Source organism: Jaculus jaculus, chromosome 8, assembly GCF_020740685.1.
Source record: "Jaculus jaculus isolate mJacJac1 chromosome 8, mJacJac1.mat.Y.cur, whole genome shotgun sequence".
In the NCBI taxonomy this organism is placed as follows: domain Eukaryota; kingdom Metazoa; phylum Chordata; class Mammalia; order Rodentia; family Dipodidae; genus Jaculus; species Jaculus jaculus.
Genome location: NC_059109.1, coordinates 24554911 through 24580055, shown reverse-complemented (window position 1 = coordinate 24580055; position 25145 = coordinate 24554911). Strand labels below are relative to the sequence as shown.

The 25145-nt window shown below is 36.9% G+C and overlaps 1 protein-coding gene and 1 pseudogene across 3 annotated transcripts in view; both read left to right on the top strand.

The window, feature by feature from the left end:
- Adgrb3 (adhesion G protein-coupled receptor B3) overlaps nt 1–25145 on the top strand; it is a 772147-nt gene that overhangs the window by 547772 nt on the left and 199230 nt on the right. The window lies entirely within an intron of this gene.
- LOC105943700 lies at nt 13641–14519 on the top strand (annotated as a pseudogene).

Sequence of the window (25145 nt, the reverse complement as noted above, 5' to 3'; positions counted from 1 at the left end):
GGTAACTATTACCTATGATTGCACGGAAGTCTTCTTATGCATCAAATCCAGGGCTACAGTAGGATTCCTGTTCAGGTTACTCCCTTGAGGTTGTCATGTGCTAAAAATAAAGGAATCAAAAGACATGAGCTTTTGTTCTTAGTAGGATCATGGGATCACCATAGTATGTTGTACTACCCATCCCCACATTCCTTTTTCATGAAAGAGAAGATAAAACATTTATTTTCCTGCAACCATGAATATGTTGAGACTTTAAGTTATGACCAGCTAACACTAGCAATACCTTTGGTAATAGAATAGTGACAATACAGGCAGTCCTCAAGGTCTTCCCCCTCCTGGAGGGAAAGGACAATCAGTAAGCAGCAGGGATGGAGGAGCAGTGACAGTGCTGTTTTGTGTACTCAGGGGACTTTGCCTCAGAGTGGACACTCCTGCTGTGACCTCCAGGACATCAAGGGGGCTACCAGTTGAAGACCTGGCCTAAGAACGTTAGGCTGTGAGAACAGACAGAGATAAAGGTTCATAAAGAGAGAGAGAATATCATTGTTTCTTGGTTGTAGACAACAAGAAAAAAAAAAAAAGCAACAGGAATTATAAGCAGGGTCTTGATCAGATAGGGCTATCTTGGTTAGGACATATATCTGAATTCTTTTATATAGAACTTATTCTTCTCTGTAGCACTTGGAAGCCAGTGAATAATTATTTAAATCAGGAAAATAAATTGTCTGCTTTGTTTGTTCATTTTTTCTTCTTTTAAGTGACTATATTTGATACATCACTCAGTGAATAAGGCAGGCAGAAGAAAACTGTTTGCAGTCTTCTAAGTAAGAAAAGATGGTGGCTTAGACCCAAAAGGGGGCAGAGGAAATGAAGATATACACATTTCTTTTTAGACAATTAAAGCATTGGGTAGGTGGAAGGGATATTGCAATAGATAATTAGCCTTGTGGCATTGATTGTTTATATCTGACTGTAAGTCATCACCGCTCTTTCTCCTTTCCCAGCAGACGGTATGACCTATAGGCAGTAGGAGGAAGAATGGATTAGTAATCTCAGGTGGGTTTCAGAGGTTCTGAGAAAAGGACAGTGTGTGAGGACATTCAGGGCTCCTCAGAAATGGCCAAAGGACAATGAGCAAATGAAACAATGAGGGGAGCTTGAAGAGAGGGTTTTGGGAGAGGGTATGGACACATGGGGCTGGTACACTTCAGACTTTCATCCGAGCACTTGCAGAAAATGTAGAGGAGATGGTTTTAAAGAGGTGGGGGAAGAGATTTTTCATCATTTATTGGCAAGTAATATATTTCATGATTTCAAAAAAGATCACTAATTTACTTTTAATCCATGATACTAATCCTTCACATTTACTTTTCCTCACAGTATTTCTGTAATCTTTTAAGAGGATATGATATTCTAGTTACACAGATTGAATTTATTTTATTATTTAAATATTATTTATTTTTAAAATCTCTCAAGGCAATATAGCAGCTGCATGGTGAAAATATACAATATGCCAAAATTCATGAAATTTAGCAAAGATCTATAATGCCATTATGTAATTTTCTTTAATGTTTTAAATATTTTTATATAATTTAGATCTTACAATTTCATCATTTTAAAAACTTGACTTTTGCTTCATTTTGTATGTATTACCAAACATAGATAGTTTCACAGTGCTGGGATGGACTTCCAACCCAGGCACAGTTTATGAGAGGAAGGGATTTGTTGAAGCTTACAGATCCAGAGTAAGTTACATAATGGCAAAAAAGAGAAAAACCAAAACCAAAAGCAATAGCAAATACCAGCAGCAAAGCAGCAAGGGACTCAGGCAGAGCTCAAGCACTCTACATTCCTTAGGTTGGAATTCAGATCTTCCCCCAATAACACCTTAGGGCTGGACCTCAGGATCTACCTACAGTGGCACCTCCTCCATACAGATGACTGGAGATCCTACTGGAGGACATCCGTTCAAACTACCACATTCCTCTCCTGATTCCTAATAGATTCCTAACCATTTCACATTGTAAACTGTATCCAGTCCAACTTTAAAGGTCCCATAGCTTTTACTGACTTAAAGATAGTTCCAAGTCTTATTTGAGATTTAACACTACCTTTTAATTATGAAAACCTCCATACACATACAGAGTATACCCTGATCATAATCAATTCCCACCACCTCTTTTGCTTCTTTCCTATCCCCCTCCACTGAACCCCTTCATTTGATCAGCTAGTCCCTCTTATACTTTGATACTTTTTTCTCCTCTGCCCTCCGCCATCCTCCATAATATGCTGATGAGTTCAGTAGTATGCATGTCTGGTGCAAGTAATGTCAGCAACTGAGAAGTCATGATTACAAGCATCACTTTGTGTCTGTAATTTGGCATTCCAAAGTACTCCTCCCCATCCTTTGTTTCTTACATTATTTCCAAACATGAACCTTGGAGGGTATAATAGAGAGATGACTCACTTAGCGCTTCACTTAGTGTCTTCTCAGCACGCTGATGAGTTTTGAGTATTCCCAGTGGCCACCACCATCTGAGAAGAGAAGCTTCTCTAGCCAAAAGTGAGAGTATCTTTAATATATAGGTATAACCATATTTATTTAAACTGCAATTTCATGGGCACTACATGAAAATTTATCCAAAAAATCCAGTTGTATCTTTTCCCTTCAGGAATGACCTTCCCAACCTTAGGTTTTTGCTCATGTTTTCAGGATAAAACATGAATCCATTCCCATAAGACATGCCTCAAATCAATTCAGAGAGCAGTTGGTTACCCCTGTAAGAGATGTGCCATTACTGTCTAGTATGAACATCTTGACTGGCTAGTTATTTATGTAGCTTACAAGGTCCACTGTTGGATAGGGCTGGTGATTTTTCTCCTCCAGCAGGCTGCATAGCACTTTCCAGCACTATGACAGCTAGTCAGAAGGAAGGGGGCTTACTGCTCAGGTCTAGCTTGATTTCTCAGTGTTCTGCAGCCAAATCATGTGGTGTCTTCAGTAATAAGATCTTGCTATTTAGTTCTGGTAAACAACCAAAAGACTTGGTAATAGCCTGTAGGTTTGTGGACACCTTAATGGTATTTAGTAAACATTTTGATTATATGTCCATTGAATCATTTTCTTTAATACTTCCCACATTTTAATTACTTAAGTGCTTTTAATATTCCACTCTAATAAATGATCTTGAAATAGGAAATTTATATAAATATTTGTATAAATGTATCTTCATTTCAAGATTATTCCCCTAGGCTTGACTTTCAAAAGCAGAATTACTGAATCAAACATGTAGGCTCTGTCAACCCCTTTTTGAGTCCTCCTCTGTATGTTTGTTTACGTCTAAAGTTTATCTAATAAAACCCTGAAAATACCATTTCTGTTCTGTTCTCTTTTTTTCATATTTTAGTTTTATTTACTTGTCTATTGGAGAGAAAAGGAGAGAATGAATTGCCACACTAGGGCATCTAGCCATTGCAAATGAACAGGTGCCACATTCTGCATCTGGCTTACATGGGTTCTGGGGAATCAAACCTGGGTCCTTAGGCTTCACAGGCAAGTGCCTTAACAGCTAAGCCATCTCCAGCCCTCTGTCTTTATGAAGCCCATTTCCCCGACTAACTCACACTATTCTAGTCAAGATCTAAATTACATGTGCAATACAATTCCTGTTGTAACCTCTGTTCTAAACTCCCTAATTCCTTGCTTTCCCATTCAAGTCATCCTTATGTCTATACTGCCATGAGATTTATTTGTCTCAAGTATGTCTTTAATGCTACTTCTCTGCTCAGACATTTCTTTTTTTATCATTGACCACATAGCTAAGTAAGAGCAGCTCATTACTTATTAGTAGTTTTTCAAGGATATCACATGTGTATATGTCCACTGTCTGTGAACCTATACAAAGAACCTGACCTGCTGTGTCTCATTTCTGTCAAGACTTATGAGGACTCTGAGATTTCTCCCCTACTTACTTGCAGCCTGTTAACTTGGTCTGCTACTGTTCCATGAATACTGAAACTATACTGAAAGCCACCAGATCAGAAACCAAGGGCAGTTTATAAGAAGAGTACCAGCACTATTTTAGCCAGCTCTTCAAACTCCACTTCACATAGGTTGACATGGAGAGGGTCAAATGACATCTCTGTTCAAAGTGGGCTAAGTTATAAGAAAGGAAATCTGAAGCTTTAATAAAGGCCTAGGTTAATTCCTATTCTTTTATCCAGTGGACACATTATCTCTACCTTGAAAGCATGGTCCTCAGAATAGGGCAGTCAGTGCCTTGCTCACAAGGCACATGACATACTCACTGTGAATTATGTCTTAACAACTTCTAGATTCTTTTTTTCTACTGAGATTATACCATCTTCTTTGTATGCGTGGGGGGGGGGCATACAAGTGTTTATGTGCTCCTATGTGTATGGCACACGTGTGTGGGTATGTGTGGAGAGAAGTTGAAATTGGGTGTCTTCCTCTGTTGCTTTCCTCCTTACTTTTTGAGACAGTGTCTCATAGAACTGAAAGTTCACTGACTCAGGTAGACAAGCTAAGCTAGCCAGCAAACCCTGGGGAATCACTTATCTACTACTCCCCAGCATTGGGTTTACAAGTGTGCCATTGTACCCAGCACTTTTGGGTGTATGCTCGGGAATACAAATGCAGGTCTTCATGCTTGCATGGCAAGCATGTTACCCACTGAGTGTCTCCCCAGTTCCAAATAGCACCATCATATGCTTTTTTTGTATACATAGTTATCCATCCATGAAGACTATTTTACTAGAATCTAGTCTTTTGTAGCTGAAAAAAAATGTATTCCTTTCCTGCATGCCCATAACACTCTCTTCACATATCTTCCATTTTACTTACATTATTTGATTCTTAATAATCATTTAGTCAGCAAGAGTGTTTGAAGCCAACTAGAATGGCAATTTCATTTGTGTAGGAATAATCTTATTTAACATGGTTTCCAGGAGTTCCTAGAAAAAAATACTTAATATGTAAGTAAATTGTATAAAACTGAGTATGGCCAATAAGAAAACTTTCATGACATATGTTGCTCAAATAAATTGGATCGCCACATTTACCAACCTACTACTTTTGACTTAAAAATGCAGAAAGAATCTATTTGGCACCAGTAACTGAAGATGAAGTCTGACATCCACAGGCAAGTAGAAGACACAGTGAGACATGAATAAAACAGAGAAGTTGAAGATTAGTGGACACAAAAATGTCTTACTAGTGGGGAGGTTAAATACTGAAATAAAAACCCAGTGAAGGCACACGAAGCTGGGATCCTACTGTGGAAGAGGCTGCATTTGCCCAAGATTCTGAGCCACTGACCGTGGTGATCATTTCCGTGTATCTCCTCATTTTTCACTTTGGGGTTTTGCTCTTCCTTTTGACCTGGGCCTCTTCCTTTGTCTGTGAATCTTTTTTTTTTTTTTTCTTTTTCCTCCTCATTGTTCTCTTCACTAGCATCTCCACATCTCTAGAGATGACGAAGGTGAACTGTTCCCTATAGTTGACAAAGGTAATTGGACATCATCAGCACTATACTGGTGCATATTTAACAAGGGACTCTTCACAGGAAAGCACTCCAGTTTGTAGCTTTTCTCAGTTTGTCCAGCCACATCTATTTACTGGCTCCCAACATCAGGTTACATGACCATATGACATTGGAGAGATGTGCACACTTGACTCTCATGAGCCTATATAAATTTACTCCAACATGTCACTAGATGCAAAGCTTAAAAATACGTCATGAGAATTATGTTAAAATCTAAAATTCCTGCAATATGGATGTTACCCCTTACCACATTTAATTCTTTCATGCCAACTAGTCAGTTTGTTGGACATCTTAACTTCCTTTTACATCTTGAAGGATACATATTACCTAATGTTTTTGTATATTCCACTAAGTACATTTCTTTCATTTTGCTATATCTTTGGTTAAATTTTAGATTATGGAGTGTGCTTTAAATCTCTATATTACAAAAGCTGCTTGACTAGCTTTCAAATTGAAAGCCTTCAAATAAAGCGGGAAAATGTGTGAGTACATTAGTGCCTTACACTCCACACAGTGATTTGAAATTATTGTGGTACTTTCCTTTTTTTGGATATAAGTGCCTCTCTTTATAAGTAGTGAGGACTTTGAACTTACAAAGTAGAAAATAATTTGAAATTATTGGAGTGCTTCAGGTTTTTAGGAGACCTTCATTCTTTCAAATTGAAATTCCAATTTGTGAAGTGCTCCAATAACTTCAAATTGCTGAATGCTATAGGCCCAGGATTTTTGTGTAGAGCTTCATACCAAAGTACTTATAAAGCATTAAAAATCTTTCATCTAATTCTCAGAGGACATGGACAGATTATTGATTTTATATTTTCATGTTTCTATAGTTAAGGATGAATACAAATGATACAAATGATGATACAAATGATATCTGTGAAGAATCATAGAAGATCCATATTTTAATAATCAATATTATATTGCATTTTTAAATTTTATTTTCTATAATATGTAGATTTTCTCCAGATTTTCAGCAATACTACTACTTGAAAAGAAATAATCCAAATACACTGCTTAAGTATGAATAAACTCATTGTTATGGAAGATCCTTATGTGATACCTTGTGCTTCATAAATATGATAAATTGTTTCTCTAAACTTCCTTGCACTATAAGTTACTATGAAAGATTACCTCAATTCCTTCATTCCACTTGAAATAAGAATAAGTTCACAGTGGCTCACATGTAACAAGCCTAGAACATGTTTTGATATGTAGGCAAAAAAGAAAGCAAACCTTTTCAATCTTCATAACTCAAATAAGAGTTGAGGCTTGTGGTCTTCTTTATGTCTCTCTCTAGAGCAAAGAAACAGGTTCATCAATTTGATGGCCTTACCATTTCTACCTATGGTATGTCATGACTCAAATTAGTGTTTCTTTGAAGATCCATTCATTACAAAGAAATAGGTCCCCATCTGCTGGCTTCTAGTACCATTTCCATCATTTGCACGTACATGACATAAATTCAAACAGAATGGGTGTGACACTTTGCCTTTTCTTATATTACTTTAGGGGGAAAAAAAAAAAAAACTACCAACTGCCTTTTTACTTCATCCAAATAGAAACCCCACCACCATCGTCATTGCTACTACCAACCTCCCAAAAAAGCCAGCTAAAAAATAATTTAAAATACCTAGAATATATATACTTAATGCATTCATGTGCAATATTTATACATGAATTTATAATTCTCTGTCACGTGAAATTTATGAACCCCAAACATGTATGACATCTAGAGAAGCTTTGTTTTATGTTTGAAATTTTCAACTGTCTTAGTGTGGTTGCCTTATTGAAGTACTTTTCTCATTGAGATGACAAATACCTGAGGGGTTAAAAAAAACTGAAGGAAGGGGCTGGAGAGATGGCTTAGCGGTTAAGCGCTTGCCTGTGAAGCCTAAGGACCCCGTTTCGAGGCTCGGTTCCCCAGGTCCCACGTTAGCCAGATGCACAAGGGGGCGCACGCATCTGGAGTTCGTTTGCAGAGGCTGGAAGCCCTGGCGCGCCCATTCCCTCTCTCGCCCTCTATCTGTCTTTCTCTCTGTGTCTGTCGCTCTCAAATAAATAAAATGAATTTAGAAAAAAAAAAAAAAAAAACTGAAGGAAGGAGGTGAGCATCCATTGTGGCAGGGAATGCCTGGTGGCAGGAGCATGAGGCAAATGATCACACTGCACCCAGCAATCGGGATCAATAAATACTGGTGCTCAGTTAGCTTCTCCTTTCAATGCAGTTCAAGACCCTTACCTGGAGTGTCAACCACAGTTTGAATGGGTCTTTCTACATGAATTAAACTAATCTATAAAATCCTTTACTGAACTGCCCAGAGGTTTGTATCCATGTTGATTCTAAATCCTGTTAAACTGTTAAATTGGCCATCTTAATTATATATCCATATATATGAAATGTGGAAGGGCACATGAACCATGAAAAAAACTAAACTATGGGCTGGAGAGATGGCTTAGCAGTTAAGCGCTTGCCTGTGAAGCCTAAAGACCCCGGTTCAAGACTCGATTCCCCAGGACCCACGTTAGCCAAATGCACAAGGGGGGCACATGCGTCTGGAGTTCACTTGCAGTGGCTGGAGGTCCTGGCATGCCCATTCTCTCTCTCTCTCTCTCTCTCTCTCTCTCTCTCTCTCTCTCTCTCTCTGTCTCTTTCTCTGTCTGTCACTTTCAAATAATAAATAAATAACATTAAAAAAAAAACTAAAATGTGCTTTCATATAAACCAAAATGGAGATTTCTTAATTGCTAGAAAACTCATATAAATGAAAATACTCTGCTAAATATCCTTATTACCCAGAATGGGTGTGCCAGGGCCTCCAGCCACTGCAAACGAACTCCAGATGCATGTGCCCCCTTGAGCATCTGGCTAAGGTGGATCCTGGGCACATAAAGCCAGACACATAGTTCAAAAGTTCAAGTGCCTGTTGTCCCAACATGCCTATAGTGAGAATGCAGATGGATACAAGAGAACCCTAAAGTTGGCCAACAAGCCTGGTTTATGGTGTGGTGAATAAAAGACCCTCAAAAAAGTTAGAAAACAAGGAATGACATCCAAGGCTATCCTCTGGCCTCCAAACACACGCCATGGCTTGACCTGCATGTGTGTGTGTGTGTGTGTGTGTATGTGAGATTCGTTTCCAAGGGGTTTCCTTATAAAAAAATGATTAACACTTTGAAAAACAAGCAAAATAAATATATAGTCATGCATAAAGACATTTTAGAAAATAAGGTTAATGAAATTTTGGATTCTAATAGATTCACTGTATTATAACCTGCATCTAAACCTCATCTTTATAAAATAAAGATAGCTCAGCTAGGACAGATAGCAATAGATTATAAAAACTCATCTTGTACATACATGTTGATTTACTAACTTTATGTTTAAAACAATGGACTATAGATCTTGGTGCACATGGGGCTCCTAGGAGAATATAGAAGTCCTCCCATATCCTTCATGAAAGGAAAAATGCTGTGTAACTGAAGTGTCTGACTAGACCTGATCCAGGAACATTTTCACATAGACCAGAACATAGAATATTGGTACAAGTACAAGCATACCTTTTTTTTCTTAGAATCACTGCTTTCATTTTATCTACTGCCATTCACTTTCTGCTCTCTGAATAGTGAAATGCTTTCTGAACTCTTAAAGGACCACATTCATTCTTATCACTTCTTTTACAAGGAACATACGTTGATCTTATTTCAGGATACTCTATTTAAGTCTCAATTCATGTAATTGAAGGAAATAGAATATGTGTATGCACCTTATCTTACAAAGGCAGGACTTTCTTATCATTGACTTTTAAATTGAAAAGAAGACAAGATGACTTCTGAGCCTGCTGAGAAACAATTAGCATATTGTGAATTCCCAAATGTTCAATGACAGCCTTATAGAAGAATCTGACATAAAATACATTTTGCATTTATATTTTTCATAAAATGAATTTGTGTTAGGTCTCTGCTTTAGTTGCAAATGTAAGTCAGGATGGACCAAAAGGACCAAAGTGACCCAACTGAATAAAGCTATGACACAGGCAACTTTGGGCAGGAACAGTGCAGGGGCAGAAGTGGATAACCAATGTGCTTATTGAAGGTTGATGCCGACATAGAGAATTGGGTAAAGCTCACTCAGAGGGTGAAAAAGGCCCAGCATCCTCCAGTGGCATTCATATAACTCTTTGAGTAAGCCACCAAATGGAAGAGCAAAGAGCAATCTGCACTTTTTACTGAACCAATGAAACTTAAAATTTTCTTTGTTAATGACCACACTTTATAAAAAGACAGCATACATTTACATTAAGAGCAACAAATTAAACACATTTTTTCATCATGTTTATAGAAGCAATGCTAGGAAATAGCACTGACCTTCTTGTCACTCGGAAACTTGTAGAGTACTGTAAATACAGGGCACGAGATGACCTTATGTCAATTAAAGTTCCCTGTCCCCATTATCATCTGCCCCAATTACCCCCTTTCATGAACAGAACAAGAATACAACAAACACAGAAGGAGCACACTGTCTTCTATCCTATATGTTCATCCTAAGCCCCTAGAGACAGAGATAGAAAGAGAAAGAGAAAAGGAATGGGGTAGGGCAAGAGACTGCATGTACCTGGAACATGTAAGAAACTCAATCACTATTTTTAAATACAAATATGAATACATAAATGCTTTAGACAGAATAAACTAGAATCTCCAAATTATTGTATTGACCTTGATCCAAACGGAAACTTAATTTTCTGGGCTATACCCGAAGCAAACTGAAATTCCAGTCTACAAAACTCTGAAAAGCCACAGTGTCCAACCTATGTTTGTGTATGTCTATGCACACCATACATTTTCTTAAAATCAGGTTTTATCAATTGTTTGAAACTGTAATCCCATATATATTCAGTATGCAGCTGACCTGATTTATCAATAGTTACATTAGCTACAACACAACAATTAAGATGGTAATTGCTATATTTGAAATGTGATTACTTCTTGTTGATTTCCCTCATTATTTTCTAAATTTTAAGGATCTCAAGAACAATACAGTATTTATAGTAGTACTTGTATTTTACTATATATGTGTATATATGTGTGTGTATGTATAAGTATATGTGTGTGTATGTACGTATGTATATTTGCATATATACATATATATGAGGTAAGGGAGTGGGATTGGGAAGGGATGTGATAATTTTTGCTCCTAAAACTTTTCTAAATAAATAAATACCATTTTAAAATTAAAATGATTACTCATAATATATCAGAAGCCTTAAGGGCTAGTGATAAGAATTTTTCCAGAGAGAATGATTAGAGCAGTAACTTCTTTTGTCTGCATGAGATAGGTGTCTGTTGATTACTAAACTTACAGCAGACCATCTACATGACAGCAGTGTCTGATAGGATGAATGGAGATCACGTCTTTATGAAATGATGTTTATATATTTAAAATGAATGCCATGATTCATGGAGTATTGAAATCCATGCAGTAATGTACCTTCTGAAATAATTTCATAGACCACCATTCATGTCAGATCTTATCATCTTATCACCTCTTTTGGGAAGGTTACCTAGTAGGTCTTCTTTCTTGAAACTACACCAACTTAAAAGCAAAAATGGGGATCAGCCACACTCATCTCAACACAAATCAGACAAGCATGCTTTCTAGATAGATGTTCTTCATATGGAGATGTCAAGAGCTCCCATGTGTGTGCTGTTTCCCTAGCTTCTGATGGAGAAAACTATTGAAAAGGGTGTGAGGAAGGAAATCAGCTACCAGTGCCATGGCAGCCATCCATTGGCATGTCACCCGGTTCTGCTTACCCACATAGTCCTGAAATCATCTGTCATGAGGAAGTGCCTGGCTATTCTCAAATCCCTTTCTTTGTTTAGGCTCATTCAGTGCATAAGTAATTCTGTGGGTTGACCAGTGTTGAATATACAATTGCTAGACTAAAGATGCTGGTACTTTAATTGAAATCCCATGAGGATGTGACGCTTTTTGAAAGATACTTTCTTTTTTAAAAAAAAAAAATTATTTTATTTATTTGAAAGAGATAAAGAGGCAAAAAGAGAGAGAAAATGGGTGTGCCAGGATATTCAGCCACTGAAAACAAACTCCGGACATATGCAATTCCTTGTGCATTTGGCTTAGGTGGGTCTTGGGGAATAGAACCTGGATCCTTTGGCTTTGCAGGCAAGCAAATCTCTAAGCCATCTCTCCAGCCCAAAAGATATTTTCTTAAATTTCTGTTCTTAGGTAACTATTTTTTTTAAATTATTTATTTATTTATTTATTTGAGAGCGACAGACACAGAGAGAAAGACAGATAGAGGGAGAGAGAGGGAATGGGCGTGCCAGGGCTTCCAGCCTCTGCAAACGAACTCCAGATGCGTGCGCCCCCTTGTGCATCTGGCTAACGTGGGACCTGGGGAACCGAGCCTCAAACTGGGGTCCTTAGGCTTCACAGGCAAGCGCTTAACTGCTAAGCCATCTCTCCAGCCCTGAGGTAACTATTTTATGACTAATATTGCCATGCATTAGACATTACTGGAGAACAGAGTTTTAAATTTATGAAATAATCATTCTAGTTAAGCTAAAATTCTATTTAGTATTTATTTGTATATTTCATCTATAGTGTAACTGATCAAAAATGGATGGTTTCTTTTGCTCTGGAATTGTTATCAACAAATTTTTTAAGGTTATCTTCACTCCATCCTTCCTGTAGTTTCTTGTTAATGGGTTATGTTCCATAATTTTACAATAGATACATTGTTTTGTACTACTACATGTGCAAGGATTTAAGAGTAAGATAGAGCCTTATAATTCATTTGAAAAATATGTATATGAATTGACTTAATATAATTTAAAATCTTTGAATCGCAAATTTGTTTGAAATATTCATTTCTAGAGAAACTATTTCTTTCTGTTTTATCTATATTAAATTCACAAATAAGTAATATTTAATTACATATGTCCTGTCATACATGGAACTTTTATTGCATATCTATAATAAGAGCAAATAAAAATAATGTCACAATGTTCTCTGCTATTTTACAGTAAAAGAAATTAAATTTAAATTTAACTGAAAAGGATGTTTACATGTTCTTATTCCAGAGAATCAATTTGTGACATGTTATCCTTTGAATTACTTCTGGAGCACTGTGTGTTTTCAAAACATTTTAAAATAAAAACAAACTATATCTTCACAATTTGGAGATTAACAGATGAATGTCAAAACCGTTAAACGAAATATATTAGCAAGAACATCTTTTTGGTGGGGGAAACAAAAGATTTGAATGGTTGATCAGAATTTGTTTGGCTTCTTTTGAGTCAATTGCTTTGGGAGTTAATCACCTAAGAATTAGGATTGAATCTCAACTTTTACATCTACATCACCACTTTCGATGCAGAGAATTCTTATTTCTGTTTGTCCTTGATGGTACTGTTTAATAATACTAAAGATTCTATCTGTAATGAGAGACTTCAGTATGTATTATTGACACAGTTCAAAAGGAGGCATTGATATCTATTGATGTTGATATGTTAGCATACTATGGAATTATCAGCGTGATTGTAATCAAAGTCTGCACATATTAAAATTAATGTTTACTTCTTTAGAGCATTTTCTCTGGCAAACATGCTGTCTAGTTCACTGTTGCTCTCCTGAAAGAATCTTGAAATTATAAATAGGAACATATATCACAATTTAGGACAATTTCTTCTAACATGAGTCAGCACTTGACCACAGATTGCTCATCAATAAAATTCTTGCTTTGGAAGATATATGCAGCATGTTGAACTTAATTTGCTAATTATAATATAACTTTATTTTAGGAATAGGAATTGTAGAATGCAACCACAATGTTGTCTTATATTTGGATGGTGTGTTTGACTTTACCAGATGCATGCATACTCTCAGTTGTACCTGATCTTTTGAAAAGTATTCTTACCCTTTTGAAGTAAAATAGGGGTTTTCCTCACCTCTTTATCCACCACTCTTTCAAGCCTAAAATGGAGCTAGTTGCTACCAGCCTAGTCCGTTCACTATGGTGCTCAGCAATGCAGGCACAAAAGCTTTCATAGATGGCTTCCATAGAACAAGAGACCAATGAAAAAGCAGAAGAAATAGATGCAAAGACCGCAGAAGAGTACAACACTAGGAAAGTTCATCTTGTGCAAATCCAGAGACTGATGATTATGGAATACTATGAAAAGAAAGAAAAGGTAGAGCAGCAGAAGAAAATTCAAATGACTACTTTAATGAATCAAGCTAGATCCAAAGTCCCCAAATAAGAGATGACCTTATCACTGACCTACTGAATGAAGCAAAACAGAGACTCAGTAAGGTAGTGAAAGACTCAACCAGCTACCAAGTGCTGCTTGGTATACTGTGAGTCCTCCAGGGCTTGTACCACTTGCTAGAGCCGCATATGATTGTGCCATTGCAAAACACAAGATTATCCTTAGGTGAAGGTTGTAGTGCAAAAAGCAATTCTTATGCTCAGAATTTATATACATATACATATACATATACATATACATATACATATACATATACATATACATATACATATATATACGTACATATATATGTATATAAATTATGCCTATATTTATATACATATAAATATATATAATATATATATTTATATAAAATATATATTATATATGTGTATATAAAATATGTATGTATGTACGTGTGTGTGTATGTGTGTGTGTATATATATATATATATATATATATATATGTATATATATATGTATATATATAAATATATATATATTGATCAAGAGGCCTACATGCCTGAGGAAATACTCGGTGGAGTTGAGATCTATAATGGGGTTCACAGATAAGTGCTTTCAATACCCTGGAAAGCCTGCTGGACCTCATAGCCCAGTAAATGATGGCAGAGGTACAGGGAGCCTGTGTGGTGCAAATGCCAATAGAAAGCTTTTGGACTAAGCCTTTGGGACATGGAGTTCATCAACTGATGTACTTGTGGTGAAGCAGCATTTTGTGCATATATCCCTGTTTCTGTTCTACTACTGTTTGGGAGTAATCATTGTAGCTAATACCCTTGACCTAATGTTAACAGTGGGAGAAGGGCCATGCAGTGTGGTGAGGAACCAGTCCATGTGATGTACCGCCCACTCTGTGCTGGTTCTGCCACAGGAAGGTGAGAGATCATTTGGGGTTGCTGAAAAGTCTTTTTCAAGTGCCTGTTCCCTCACTGAACTAGCTGTCTGGGCATGACTTGCATGCTGTCCTCTGCTCTTTGGGTATAAAATGCAAGTGGGGGCTGGAGAAACAGCTAGCAGTTAAGGAAATTGCCTACAAAGACGAAGGACTCAGTTTCCATTAGGCAGGGCCCATGTAAGCCAGATGCACAAGATGGTGCATGTCTGGAGTTCATTTGCAGAGGCTGGAAGCCCTGGTATGCCCATTCTCTCTCTCTCTCAAATAAATAAATAAATAAAAATGAAATACTTTTTAAAATACCTCAGGATTAATGGGGTGCTCCTTTAATCTAAGCACTTTAATCCAAGCCGTAGGAGGATTGCCATCAGTTTGAAGCAAGCCTGGGACTACCAAGTGAATTCTGGGTAGTTTGATCTTGAGTGAGACCCTACCTTGAAAAATAAAATAAATAAATAAATAAAATGCACACGAGTCTTTGTTCCTACTAGTATCACCAGCTTCACTGTTACTATTTAGGCCACAAAGTTTCCTTTTCTCTAAGTGTGATTTAAAATATGAACCATGAATATCACTTATCGGAGACTACATTATGAGTGATGGTAAACCTGAGAATAAAACCCATGTCTTCTCTCTTACTGCAGTGACTTTTCTTCATACTATCTTGACTTCTACTTGTAATCAATCTCGAGAATCCAAACATTAAATAATTTGAGGTTTTTCAAATCTAAAGGAATTTATTTCTAGGAGATTGGCTAAGAAGTCATAGTTTTTATCTGAAATCTATAAAGATAATGGAAATTATTGACTGATAGATCTTTTCCTGGAAAACATTAACAGATATTTTATTGGATTTTAGAAGTTGAAATAGTATTAAACAATGATGTTACTCAATTCTGATGTAACAAAATAAGGAAGTCACTCTAATACATCACTTTTTATATGATACACAATAACACTAACATTCTTACACATTGTGGATGCATCACGAATGCCTTTGCATGTTATCTAAAATAATCGCTTTGTGCTCCCTCTAGCCCTTTAGCTAGTCATGGAAAATAAAAATAATGGAGCATTCTAAAATTTAAGAGAATTTCACTTGAAAAACTTTGCAATTCACTGGACAGCCTTCTATGTGTCAGTGCACTTGCTGTGTGCCAAAGACACAGCAGTGTTGCTGACTGACAGAGAAATCTAGATTAAGTAAAGAGAAGAGAAGGACACATAGAGATAGCCAATGCAATACGCTGGGTGTTATGATGGATTGAATAAAAGTGGATTGTCCTTTTCTTACTCTGCTCAACGTAGTGTTTACTGCCCTACTCTAGATTTAGATACGGAAACATGAATTCATAATAATCCCAAAAGTAGGTGGAAGGACACAACAGCAGACAGTACAAACACATGGGCAGCCCACGCAGAGCTGTCACTCACGCATGCATCTCGGTTCTCGTGGTGGTTGCATAGTTTGTCCAAAGACAGTTAATTCTAGGGAGAATAATAAATGTGGCAAGGTTGGTATTTTCTCAGAATTGTACATATATAGGCAGCATGAGGTTGGTGCATATTTATCACCTTACTTTTCAATGCTGAGACTCAAAACACTAAGGCGAGTAATCTATTTCTTGTTTTTTAAGCCAGAAATTGAATTTTCCCAGAAGACTTTTATGTGGATGACTACATCAGTTTTTTTCCCCCCACAAATGGCCTGTGCCTATCTTCTGCATCCATCCCATCCTACAGCCAATTTCACCCTCCACATTTAGCCATGTCTTTTTCTGACTCAGCATCCCATTTTCCACAAGTTCCTGTCTTCCTTTGAGAGATTAGATAGGTGTGATAAGAAGGAATGAGATGACTAAATTGTAGGTGCCTTCCATCAGGGAAAAGAAAAAAAAAAAAAAAAGCTGGAAAGGGACAGTATGAATGAGTAGAACTTTATTTCAGAACTTGAAGCATGAGAAACCCAGTCTGGCAGTCAAAAGAAAATAGAACCAGCACAAGGAGATACAGTGCTTATTTGTGTTACTTCTTGGCACTGGGTGCTCCTGCCTTCCCCTTTACCTGTCATTTCCATTCAAATGTATGTTTTCATAAAATTGGCTTCTGTTTTCCTCAATTCGCTTTGTAAATCTTCATACGAATGACTTTACAAACTCTCATCTCCACCCCCCTTTTCTCTCCATTATTTCTGCATTAGCTTCTGGGATTATCACCAACTCCTGCAATGAAATTAAGGTGAATTCACTTTATTTATTTATTTTATGTGTGTGGAAGGAAAAGCTTTATTTTGCCTTACAGATTTGAGGGGAAGCTCCATGATGGCAGGGGGAAATGATGGCATGATCAGAGAACCTCCTGGCCAACATCAGATGGACAATAGGAGAGTGTGCCAAACACGGGCAAGGGGAAACTGTCTATAATACCCAAAAGCCTGCTTTCAGAACACCTAAGTTTATGAGGGACACTTGAATTAAACCATCACAAATGCTTATAGTCAGGTCTGACCATGCCCAGTGTTTACACAGGTACTAAGGAGTCAAACTCAGTGATCTCAGGCCCTTATGCTTTTGTACAGTATTTTTGGCCACCAAGCCATCTCCTTTGAACCCCTCTACAATATTCTTTTTTCTAATTCATTTTATGAATGTAAATCATAAACTAGAAATAAGAAAGAATTTAATCCAAACTAAAAGATCTAGAGAATATTAGCATTCTGAAAAAGACCATGACTGAGAGTGTATAGTGTTGTGTTTAATTGTACCTGTTGAGCATGTAGGGGAGGACTGCACTTCCCACAAAGATCTTTATTTATGGTCACAGTGATGCTGGCCAATGATGCTGATAGCACTGCTGAAGAGGCTGGGGTGTGTCTGATTAGACGCTTTTCTGTTTTTCCAGGTCTTTAATTTCTTAGTGACTCCTATGATCAGTACATATTTTGGCAGCTAAAAGAAGAAGTGAATAGTTTGAGTTCCATTCTTGGTTGCTATAAAGTGACTGAGTGAAAATGAACCTGGAAATAAGACATACTAGCTTCAAGAAGCCTCTATGGGGGCTGAAGAGGTGGCCCTGCAGGGTATGGCACTTGACCCACAAAGCCTTAGGACACGAGTTTGATTCTGCAGTACCCATGTAAAGCCAGAAGTACAATGTGGCACATGCATCTGGAGTTCTGTTGCAGTGGCTGGAGGCCCTTGCACATCAATTTTCTTCCTCTCTCTAAACTGCTTCTCCCCCCCCCCCCCCGCCTCTTAAATAAGTTTAAAAAGCTCTATGAGTATTAGACCTCATTGTACTCATTGCTTAAAGGTGGAATTCCTGGGACTATGTTGCCTGAATTTGAAATCAACTATAAGCTTGTCTGATTTTCAGGTGTTAGTATCTCTCACCTCAATAAAGCAAAATATGGTAACAGGATGAGATGACATGAGATGATAATGTGCTTTAATGTGCTACCCCTTACAAAGTGTCTCACATACATATATACTCAAGTAATGCTAGCTGCTAATATTTATTTTTGTAGAAAAATGGCTAGAGAAGGGTATTTGTAGAAAACTGAAGCCATCAGAAATGCTGATTTATTTATGAATAATAGTGAAAGTGGAAAGAAACATTCCTGAATATACTAGGAACTGAGGGAAAAGCCTCCTCTCTTCTCATAAGATCTTTATTTGAAACATCACACTTGAACCATTACACTCCTCCAAGTCTTATTTGTGGGAATATCTCAAATTTCAGATATGATATTACTTCCCAAATTCAAGGAAGTGATTCATAGAGTATGAAACAATTTAAATCTCCAGTTTTACATTTAGTTTATTAATTCATTTCTTATTCTTCTGCCCATACCCTTACATCCTTTGAGAAATATCATTGCTTTTGTATTTAAAAAAAATACATAAGGATTTTTTATTAATTAGTTTTGTATTCAGCAAATACAGTCAGTTTGGTACCATTATTAGGCTCATCTGTGACTTACCCCCTCCCCTTAGTCCCACCTTGTTGAGGTATATGGGTTATGCATTCGGGAGCTAGCCCTCAGTTATGGGTAGGGTAAGTGTCTCTACATATCATGTCCCAACAGTGGCTCTGACAAACTTTCCACCCCCTCTTCAGCAAAATTTCCCTGAGCCATGTTGGTTTCATTTTTGGTCTGCTTCAATGATGATGTGTTGGGGGCCTCTGGGTCTCTGGCTCTCTGATTTTGTATGAGCTTATTTATCTCTGTGTTTATCTCCTTCACCTTTGTGCTGGTATCCGGTTCACTAGGAAAACAGCACCCTTACTTGTTTCACCAATTTTTCTTAGTTTCAGCTGGGGCCCTTTTGAGGTATGATGGGGTGGCTCTCTTCTTAGGATCTACATCTATCTGAAAAACAGAAGCAGATTCTCTAATGGAGAGTAAGTTAGCACGAGGACAAATGAGAAAACCCTTACTCTTTCTTATAGAGAATTTAATAGGTGCAGGCCCTCTTGTGGCCCATGATTGATGGTAGCTTGAGAATGAGGAGTGGGCTTATGTTTGGATAAGTTTCTGACTTGTTTCCCAGCTCCAGCTATGGGTCCCGTACCACTGAGGGGGTCAGTTAGCCAAATCAAGAGCAGTTGGTTCCCCACCATGGCTGTGTGCCACTATTGCACTTGTGTGGGCATCACAACAGGTTATTTGCTGCTAAGTACGTTAGATGCTTGAACAGATATTGGTCATTTTCCCCCAGTCGCCCATGTAGCACCTTCTGGCACTAGACGCACTGATTGTCTGGGGACTGACTAGCTTCCAGCTTCCAGCCATGCCATTCAATTTTACCTGTCGACTACATACAACGTCTTCAGCAGTAGGGTCCTACCACTAACCTTTGGGGGTCATCAAGTACTCGGACAGAAATCTGTCTTTCTTTTAGGAATCCTTGTTAGTCTGTCTGATCAAAAGCTCATTGTGGATGATAGCCACATGCTGGTACTGGGAGTTACAGGTCAGTGCCCACTAAGAAAAGGAAGAAAAAGATAACTAATATACAAGAATTATAAAGAAGAGAGAGAGAGAGAGAGAGAGAGAGAGAGAGAAAGAGAGATGGGGGAAAGGGTAGGAGGGAAGCTGTAGAAGATTAAGGTTGGTCTTCATCATACCCTCTCCAGTGTCTTGTGGCTTAGGGGTTCCCTCTAAGGGACTGGTGATTTTTATATATACAAGATAGGACTAAACAAAATCACAGTGCTGAGAGTTCCCGTCCCTCTCTCTGGCCTACAATTTTAAATATCAATATAAATTGAACTCTTTTTTAAAAAATTTTCTTATTGTTTTCTGGAGAGATAGAAAGAAAGGAAGAGACAAATAGAAAGAATGGGTGCAGCAGGGCCTACAGCCACTGAAAATGAACTCCAGATGCATGTACCACCTTGTTCATCTGGCTTACATGGGTCCTGGTTAATCAAATCTGTGTCCTTCAGCTTTGTAGGCAAGTGACTTAACCACTAAGCCATCTGTCCAGCTTTTAACTCTGTTTTAAAACTTCCTATTATAATGTGAAATGTCATAACAAAGTCTTACTTAATCTTTTGAAGTTGCACTTTATGTAGTGATTTATTTCAAATGGATGATGACTATTCATATGAAAGTTGTATGTTTCCTTGTGAGCACCAAATGATTTCTGAATAGAAGTTTGCATGTATTGTTGATATAATGAAAAGGTGACTAAAATCATGATGTTTATGTAATAATAATCTTCCTTCCCAATTTTATGGGAGCTAATTATATTGATAGTACTAGGTCTATCATTCCAGACTTCATAAAATGTTAAGCAAGTCTGTCTTCCTCTACCAGTTGGGTTGGGCTACCATAACAAAGCACCAGACTAGGAATTTAAAATAGAAATAAAAATCTTTTTAAAAAAAATTTCTGAAAGTTAAACATCCAAGAACAAAATGTTGATAGGTTTGTTTTTTCCTGAGGCATCTTACTTTAGTTTGCAGAATGGCTACCTTGTTATGGTGTCCTTGCAAAGCCGTTGTTCTGCATGTATATCCTGTGTGTCTGTCCTTCTAAGGATACCTGTCCATACTGGATAAAGGTTTAGCTGAAGACCTTTTAACTTAATTGCCTCTTTAAAAACCTTATCTGTAAATATGGTATATTATAACATACTAGAGGTTGGAACTTTGCTGTATGAGTTTTAGAAGAACATAATTCCACCTACGATACTTACATAATGGGAGAACAGAACAAATAAAGTGTCTGTGACTAATTCGCTTTGTGTTTATTTAAAGTGGAGATTCCTTGACTTATCACAAAGGGAGATTTTTCTCAAGAATTGGAAGTGTTGCCCAACAGAAAGGATACAGGATTTAGGGTCAGACAGTTCTGAACTGAGTCATTACTGCAAACAAGTTATTTCACCTCTCAGAGTTCTAATAATTCATTTACACTATGGGGTTAATGCAATCCTGCTGAATGTTTAAGCATTAGCAATAATGGTACTTAGCTCTGTCTGCCATATCTGCATGTATTGTGTGGGAGTCTAATGGGTCTTACTGTATTAATAATAATAGTATATATACTCGATACCCTGTGTGAAAGTACAGAAGAGTACAGAAGTTCAGTTAGTGTATTTTAATATAAAATGAACTTTAACTGGTCAAGTTAATATTCTCAGTTTTATATTTTATTCTCAGTAGTATATGGTATATATTTACATTTAAAATGTAGCATACATTTATAATATAGCACATATTCAGTATGACACTTATTTTTTGGCCTAATTTTTAAATTTTGGCCCATTATTTTAAGTAAAATGCTTTATAATCATTATCCTAAGACCATTATTTATAAGATTATTGAGAAGTTTTAGTTATCTTCTTGAAAACTAAAATGAAAAAAAGTGATGGATGATGAAATGTTAGGCTCATTCTGGGATTTCAGGATGCACAACCATTGTGATTACTAATTCAAGGAAAAGGTATAACAAATATAGTGTACAGATGCTCCCATGTAAATATCCACTGATATATGCAACTTTGTATTTCCATTTATCTGTTCTAAATGTGAGGACTCCTGTTATATGCCACAACAGAGCCACAGGAATAACTTGGAACAAACATAAATTAAAAGTTTTATAATACAAACACTAAGAAGTGTAGGAATTTTGTTGATGTGGGTGTAATGTCAACCAAAGGTAATACATAATATAAAAGCTTACCAGGTCAATACTATCAAATAACCACTCATATAATACACTGAAAAATATTTAATTTCATTTTCAGGAAGCTTTTCCTCTCTTTTTCCCTTTTTATGATCCACTCTCTCTCCTGCACTTAATTTAAAATTATCTCCTTTGATTCCCCAATACCCTCACTCCTTCATGATCTTTTGTTTATTTACTGTGTTTTGGGTCATTTCATACCATTTGATTAATTTGTGTTGATAAGAATAATTATAAGTGCATCAGGGTAGAAATAATTTATTCTTCTTGTGTTTTTGAAGTTAACAATGGTATATACTGTAGTTATTAAACATGGTAATTAATTCATTACCATCTGTTTTGATAATTAGCCTTTAGTGTTTTATTAGTCTTCTCCAATAGATTATAATCAGAACTTTGCCCATCTTTTTCATAATTATATGCAAGAGTCAAAAATAGTGACCAGAGAACATTAGGCCCTCCAGATAAGCAGATCCAATCAAGTTACATACTGCTGGTAGTGCTGTTGATATCTTTAAAGTGAAGAAATTAAGCATTACGTTTTTAATTAACAACAGTATCTGGGCACGGTGGTGCATGCCTTTAATCCTAGCACTCGGGAGGCAGAGGTAGGAGGATCACCATGAGTTTGAGGCCACCTTAAGTCTGCATAGTGAATTCCAAGTCAGCCTGAGCTAAAGTGAGACCCTACCTCAAAAAAAAAAAAAATAGTAACAATAGTAATAGCAACCTCAATGTGCTAAAACAGGAATGAATTTAATACATTCAATAGCTATGAAGCAAAGAAGGGAATCCAGGTGAAAATTGCAGAGACAAAAATAGAGTAACTGAAGCTGAACCTTATAGGGCTTGGGCTGGAGATACTGCTCAGTGGTTAAGGCACTTGTCTACAAAGCCTGATGACCCAGGTTTGATTTCCCAGTACTCATGTAAAGCCAGATGTACAAAGCATCACATGCATCCGGCATTCATTTGCTGAGGCTAGAGGCTCTGGCATACCCATTCTATTTTTCTCTGCTTACAAATAAATAAATAAAATATATTTTTTTAATCTTATAAGGGACTGGAGGGATGGCTTAAGTTTTAAGTACTTGCCTATGAAGCCTAAGGACCCCAGTTTGAGGTTCAATTCTCCAGGGCCCATGTTAGCCAGATGCATAAGGGAGCTCATGCATCTGGAGTTTATTTGCAGTGGCTGGAGGCCCTGGTGGCCCATTCTCTCTCTCTATCTGCCTATTTCTCTGTCTGTCACTCTCAAATAAATAAAAAATAAACATTTTTTTTAAAACAATTCTTATAGGGCTTATATAAGAGTTGGTATTTTATTCTAAGCATACTGGGAATCTACTGAATGAATAAATGAAGAAGAAAGTTGATGCCTAAATATGATAATATCCAAGTATATATGTTCAGGAAAAATTGCATAGATTGATATCATTTTGTACAGCCTAATCATAACACCCCATCTATCAAAACCCAAAGGAAAACTGACCATTTAATAAGAATCAAGCTGAAGCACTTAGCTCATTGGAGCAAATGATGAGAACTGCATAGCAAAGGAGAGGTGACTCGATCCGTCTGTTTCCTGATCTTGCCAAGGCAGACAAGATACTGCTGGAGGCAGAAATGTGGCAAGAGGTAATGCTCTCCAGAGCAACAAGGGGTGTGTCGGTCAATTTCTCCAGGCTTACTCACTCTGAAAACTTTACTTCTCTCACCTTTCTTTATTATTGCTCAGCACATCTCTGTAACCCTTCCTATATTACCACTCAGGAGGAAAAGATTTGTTGGTAGACCAACTGCATTCCAAGTGTTTTATTGGAGAGAGGTTAACCACACAAATTCTGGAGTCAGGCTTCTTTTCACTTTTTAACTGGGTGAACTTGAGCACGTTACATTATCATTGTCACAGTGACCGTGTTGTTAGAATAGGAAAAAATGATTTTTTTTAATAACATCACTGTGAGAATTAAGAGATAAATCAATTCACACAACCTCACAGTTCCTAGTATTAACAGTTGTTCAATAAACATAATTTTGGTGCTAGATTGATGGCTTAGCAGTTAAGGCACTTGCTTGTGAAACCTAAGGACTCAGGTTCAATTCCCCAGTACTCCCACGTAAGCCAGGTGCCCAGAGTTATGAATGTGTTTAGAGTAGTGACTAGAGACCCTGGCATCCTTTCTCTGGCTTTTTCTCAGTTTCTCCCTTAAATAAACAAATAAAATATTTTTTTCATTTCCACCAATTTTCTATTGAGCCTCATGATGACCATGTCTACATACAGATTTTGAAAAGCTAAGTTTGGGTTAGTCTCTTTCTCCAAGAGGAGCAGTTTATCCTATTTTCATGATCACTTCAAATAGAAGATGGGGGCATTCTCAGAAACAAGAGCACATAGCTTAGAGGAAATGTGGAGTTATAAAACTATCTTGAATATGAACCCAGGAAATGTGGACTTCAACCATTCCTCACCTACTTGTTTTATTGATGATTCTTTAGCAGCTATTTGAAATCTGTTTTTTATGGCCTTGGCTGCAAAATGAGTGATCATAATATCTCCTTCTAGGGTTTTATATGACTTAACAGAGATTATGTGCACACATATCCTTTAGAACCAGGATGGACACTTTCAAATATAATGTCGCTAAAGGTTTTGAGCCCTTTAATGTTGGTGCATAAAAGTTTTTTGGAAGGGGAAGGAACATGGTTCTGGCATTTGCTTTCTGAAGTTAAAAAAAAAATTGTTTTCACTTAATTTGCTAGAATCCAATGTCACTGGTTTATGAGCAATGTGCCTTTTTTCACAAGAGATAATTTTAATAATTTTTAAATAGTGAAAAATGTTGGGACTGTTATTTTTTGTGTGAAATATTGATTCACAACATAATGTTTTAAAAAATTGACATATATAAGTTGAGAAACCAAAAATACATAAATAAGAATTAACTGAGATACAGAAACTAAACAGTTAGAACTTTGCCTGCATTTCATAAGAACAGCTATTTTGGTTGTGGTAACTTGAAGAAAATCTCTAGATACCCTGTGCTTGACATTACTTTGGCAAGCATATAGCACAGATGTGGCAGAGAGAACATTAAGGCTAATTTTATAACATCAATCTGTTGTCATCAGTATACAAATGAAATTAAAGCCACATTGACAAAGTATGAATGGGAGATGTGTGGATTAG